The sequence below is a fragment of the Amblyomma mixtum genome, chromosome 2, assembly GCF_055824585.1.
Source record: "Amblyomma mixtum isolate Tamu chromosome 2, ASM5582458v1, whole genome shotgun sequence".
NCBI classification, from domain to species: Eukaryota; Metazoa; Arthropoda; class Arachnida; order Ixodida; family Ixodidae; genus Amblyomma; species Amblyomma mixtum.
In genome coordinates this window covers 153,655,351-153,661,017 of record NC_143013.1, presented here as the reverse complement: position 1 = coordinate 153,661,017, position 5,667 = coordinate 153,655,351, and the positions used below count along the sequence as shown (strand labels likewise).

Sequence of the window (5,667 nt, the reverse complement as noted above, 5' to 3'; positions counted from 1 at the left end):
CTTTAACTTATTTTTTTATTTTGTGGTGTTGATCAATTTACAATATTACTGAATATGTTATCGCTTAAAGCTTATTGATTAGAAAAGCAGAAGAAAAAAACAACCACATGCCGCTGGTGGGATACGAACCCACGACCTCCGAATTACGCGTCCGGTGCTCTACCTCTGATCTACGGCGACGGCTGTCAAACCTTCTGCTTTCGGGGGTATTTATGTTTACAAATAACCGAACCTTGGGAGTGTTCACCAGCGCCACCCACGTTCTTAAGCGGCGGACGTAGGACGTCCTGACTTACCGCTGATGTGACGTAGAACGTCATCGAACGGCGAGGCTGGAAGCTGTGTGACAACCCTCTTATGCTTCCTACGGCATCAAGGCTGCCAGAACAGAGGCCCTCGTTAAGCAATTAAGCAGACAAAGAAAGGGGAATGAGGGGCTCTTTATAAATATGAGAGAAGCCACCAGCCACAGAAACCAAGGGGCACAGGGGATCTTTAACTGATTTTTTTATTTTGTGGTGTTGATCAATTTACAATATTACTGAATATGTTATCGCTTCAAGCTAATTGATTAGAAAAGCAGAAGAAAAAACAACCACATGCCACCGGTGGGATCCGAACCCACGACCTCCGAATTACGCGTCCGGTGCTCTACCTCTGAGCTACGGAGACGGCTGTCAAACCTTCTGCTTTCGGGGGTATTTATGTTTACAAATAACCGAACATTGGGAGTGTTTACCAGCGCCACCCACGTTCTTAAGCGGCGGACGTAGGACGTCCTGAGTTACCGCTGATGTGACGTAGAACGTCATCGAACGGAGAGGGGGGACGCTGTGTGACAACCTTCTTATGCTTACTAAGGCATCAAGGCTGCCAGAACCGAGGCCCTCGTTAAGCAATTAAGCAGAGAAAGAAAATGGAATGAGGGGCTCGTTATAAATATGAGAGAAGCCACCAGCCACAGAAACCAAGGAGCACAGGGGATCTTTAACTTATTTTTTTATTTTGTGGTGTTGATCAATTTACAATACTACTGAATATGTTATCGCTTCAAGCTAATTGATTAGAAAAGCAGAAGAAAAAACAACCACATGCCGCCGGTGGGATCCGAACCCACGACCTCCGAATTAGGCGTCCGGTGCTCTACCTCTGAGCTACGGCGACGGCTGTCAAACCTCCTGCTTTCGGGGGTATTTATGTTTACAAATAACCGAACCTTGGGAGTGTTCACCAGCGCCACCCATGTTCTTAAGCGAAGGACGTAGGAAGTCCTGAGTTACCGCTGATGTGACGTAGAACGTCATAGAACGGCGAGGGTGGAAGCTGTGTGAGAACCGTCTTATGCTTCCTAAGGCATCAATGCTGCCAGAACCGAGGAACTCGTTAAGCAATTAAGCAGACAAAGAAAGGGGAATGAGGGGCTCGTTATAAATATGAGAGAAGCCAACAGCCACACAAACCAAGGGGCACAGGGGATCTTTAACTTATTTTTTATTTTGTGGTGTTGATCAATTTAATATTACTGAATATGTTATCGCTTAAAGCTAATTGATTAGAAAAGCAGAAGAAAAACAACCACATGCCGCCGGTGGGATCCGAACCCACGACCTCCGAATTACGCGTCCGGTGCTCTACCTCTGAGCTACGGCGACGGCTGTCAAACCTTCTGCTTTCGGGGGTATTTATGTTTACAAATAACCGAACCTTGGGAGTGTTCACCAGCGCCACCCACGTTCTTAAGCGACGGACGTAGGAAGTCCTGAGTTACCGCTGATGTGACGTAGAACGTCATAGAACGGCGAGGGTGGAAGCTGTGTGAGAACCCTCTTATGCTTCCTAAGGCATCAATGCTGCCAGAACCGAAGAACTCGTTAAGCAATTAAGCAGGCAAAGAAAGGGGATTGAGGGGCTCGTTATAAATATTTGAGAAGCCAACAGCCACAGAAACCAAGGGGCACAGGGGATCTTTAACTTATTTTTTTATTTTGTGGTGTTGATCAATTTACAATATTACTGAATATGTTATCGCTTAAAGCTTATTGATTAGAAAAGCAGAAGAAAAAACAACCACATGCCGCTGGTGGGATACGAACCCACGACCTCCGAATTACGCGTCCGGTGCTCTACCTCTGATCTACGGCGACGGCTGTCAAACCTTCTGCTTTCGGGGGTATTTATGTTTACAAATAACCGAACCTTGGGAGTGTTCACCAGCGCCACCCACGTTCTTAAGCGGCGGACGTAGGACGTCCTGACTTACCGCTGATGTGACGTAGAACGTCATCGAACGGCGAGGCTGGAAGCTGTGTGACAACCCTCTTATGCTTCCTACGGCATCAAGGCTGCCAGAACAGAGGCCCTCGTTAAGCAATTAAGCAGACAAAGAAAGGGGAATGAGGGGCTCTTTATAAATATGAGAGAAGCCACCAGCCACAGAAACCAAGGGGCACAGGGGATCTTTAACTGATTTTTTTATTTTGTGGTGTTGATCAATTTACAATATTACTGAATATGTTATCGCTTCAAGCTAATTGATTAGAAAAGCAGAAGAAAAAACAACCACATGCCACCGGTGGGATCCGAACCCACGACCTCCGAATTACGCGTCCGGTGCTCTACCTCTGAGCTACGGAGACGGCTGTCAAACCTTCTGCTTTCGGGGGTATTTATGTTTACAAATAACCGAACATTGGGAGTGTTTACCAGCGCCACCCACGTTCTTAAGCGGCGGACGTAGGACGTCCTGAGTTACCGCTGATGTGACGTAGAACGTCATCGAACGGAGAGGGGGGACGCTGTGTGACAACCTTCTTATGCTTACTAAGGCATCAAGGCTGCCAGAACCGAGGCCCTCGTTAAGCAATTAAGCAGAGAAAGAAAATGGAATGAGGGGCTCGTTATAAATATGAGAGAAGCCACCAGCCACAGAAACCAAGGAGCACAGGGGATCTTTAACTTATTTTTTTATTTTGTGGTGTTGATCAATTTACAATACTACTGAATATGTTATCGCTTCAAGCTAATTGATTAGAAAAGCAGAAGAAAAAACAACCACATGCCGCCGGTGGGATCCGAACCCACGACCTCCGAATTACGCGTCCGGTGCTCTACCTCTGAGCTACGGCGACGGCTGTCAGACCTTCTGCTTTCGGGGGTATTTATGTTTACAAATAACCGAACCTTGGGAGTGTTCACCAGCGCCACCCACATTCTTAAGCGACGGACGTAGGAAGTCCTGAGTTACCGCTGATGTGACGTAGAACGTCATAGAACGGCGAGGGTGGAAGCTGTGTGAGAACCCTCTTATGCTTCCTAAGGCATCAATGCTGCCAGAACCGAAGAACTCGTTAAGCAATTAAGCAGGCAAAGAAAGGGGATTGAGGGGCTCGTTATAAATATGAGAGAAGCCAACAGCCACAGAAACCAAGGGGCACAGGGGATCTTTAACTTATTTTTTTATTTTGTGGTGTTGATCAATTTACAACATTAATGAATATGTTATCGCTTAAAGCTTATTGATTAAAAAAGCAGAAGAAAAAACAACCACATGCCGCCGGTGGGATCCGAACCCACGAGCTCCGAATTACGCGTCCGGTGCTCTACCTCTGATCTACGGCGACGGCTGTCAAACCTTCTGCTTTCGGGGGTATTTATGTTTACAAATAACCGAACCTTGGGAGTGTTCACCAGCGCCACCCACGTTCTTAAGCGGCGGACGTAGGACGTCCTGAGTTACCGCTGATGTGACGTAGAACGTCTTAGAACGGCGAGTGTGGAAGCTGTGTGAGAACCCTCTTATGCTTCCTAAGGCATCAAGGCTGCCAGAACCGAGGAACTCGTTAAGCAATTAAGCTGTGCTTACTTACTCTTATGCTTCCTAAGGGATCAAGGCTGCCAGAACCGAGGAACTCGTTAAGCAATTAAGCAGGCAAAGAAAGGGGAATGAGGGGCTCGTTATAAATATGAGAGAAGCCAACAGCCAAAGAAACCAAGGGGCACAGGGGATCTTTAACTTATTTTTTTATTTTGTGGTGTTGATCAATTTACAATATTACTGAATATGTTATCGCTTCAAGCTAATTGATTAGAAAAGCAGAAGAAAAAACAACCACATGCCGCCGGTGGGATCCGAACCCACTACCTCCGAATTAGGCGTCCGGTGCTCTACCTCTGAGCTACGGCGACGGCTGTCAAACCTCCTGCTTTCGGGGGTATTTATGTTTACAAATAACCGAACCTTGGGAGTGTTCACCAGCGCCACCCATGTTCTTAAGCGAAGGACGTAGGAAGTCCTGAGTTACCGCTGATGTGACGTAGAACGTCATAGAACGGCGAGGGTGGAAGCTGTGTGAGAACCCTCTTATGCTTCCTAAGGCATCAATGCTGCCAGAACCGAGGAACTCGTTAAGCAATTAAGCAGACAAAGAAAGGGGAATGAGGGGCTCGTTATAAATATGAGAGAAGCCAACAGCCACACAAACCAAGGGGCACAGGGGATCTTTAACTTATTTTTTATTTTGTGGTGTTGATCAATTTAATATTACTGAATATGTTATCGCTTAAAGCTAATTGATTAGAAAAGCAGAAGAAAAACAACCACATGCCGCCGGTGGGATCCGAACCCACGACCTCCGAATTACGCGTCCGGTGCTCTACCTCTGAGCTACGGCGACGGCTGTCAAACCTTCTGCTTTCGGGGGTATTTATGTTTACAAATAACCGAACCTTGGGAGTGTTCACCAGCGCCACCCACGTTCTTAAGCGACGGACGTAGGAAGTCCTGAGTTACCGCTGATGTGACGTAGAACGTCATAGAACGGCGAGGGTGGAAGCTGTGTGAGAACCCTCTTATGCTTCCTAAGGCATCAATGCTGCCAGAACCGAAGAACTCGTTAAGCAATTAAGCAGGCAAAGAAAGGGGATTGAGGGGCTCGTTATAAATATGAGAGAAGCCAACAGCCACAGAAACCAAGGGGCACAGGGGATCTTTAACTTATTTTTTTATTTTGTGGTGTTGATCAATTTACAACATTAATGAATATGTTATCGCTTAAAGCTTATTGATTAGAAAAGCAGAAGAAAAAACAACCACATGCCGCCGGTGTGATCCGAACCCACGAGCTCCGAATTACGCGTCCGGTGCTCTACCTCTGATCTATGGCGACGGCTGTCAAACCTTCTGCTTTCGGGGGTATTTATGTTTACAAATAACCGAACCTTGGGAGTGTTCACCAGCGCCACCCACGTTCTTAAGCGGCGGACGTAGGACGTCCTGAGTTACCGCTGATGTGACGTAGAACGTCTTAGAACGGCGAGTGTGGAAGCTGTGTGAGAACCCTCTTATGCTTCCTAAGGCATCAAGGCTGCCAGAACCGAGGAACTCGTTAAGCAATTAAGCTGTGCTTACTTACTCTTATGCTTCCTAAGGGATCAAGGCTGCCAGAACCGAGGAACTCGTTAAGCAATTAAGCAGGCAAAGAAAGGGGAATGAGGGGCTCGTTATAAATATGAGAGAAGCCAACAGCCAAAGAAACCAAGGGGCACAGGGGATCTTTAACTTATTTTTTTATTTTGTGGTGTTGATCAATTTACAATATTACTGAATATGTTATCGCTTCAAGCTAATTGATTAGAAAAGCAGAAGAAAAAACAACCACATGCCGCCGG

General features: G+C 46.6%; 2 non-coding genes across 2 annotated transcripts; both read right to left on the bottom strand.

Moving 5' to 3' along the window:
- Nucleotides 1–1,092: 1,092 nt before the first annotated feature.
- Nucleotides 1,093–1,164, bottom strand: TRNAR-CCU (transfer RNA arginine (anticodon CCU)). Its single transcript has one exon. It is a non-coding gene; the product is annotated as a tRNA-Arg (tRNA).
- Nucleotides 1,165–4,113: 2,949 nt separating this feature from the next.
- On the bottom strand, nucleotides 4,114–4,185 carry TRNAR-CCU (transfer RNA arginine (anticodon CCU)). The gene has a single exon. It is a non-coding gene; the product is annotated as a tRNA-Arg (tRNA).
- Between the last annotated feature and the right edge of the window lie 1,482 nt (nucleotides 4,186–5,667).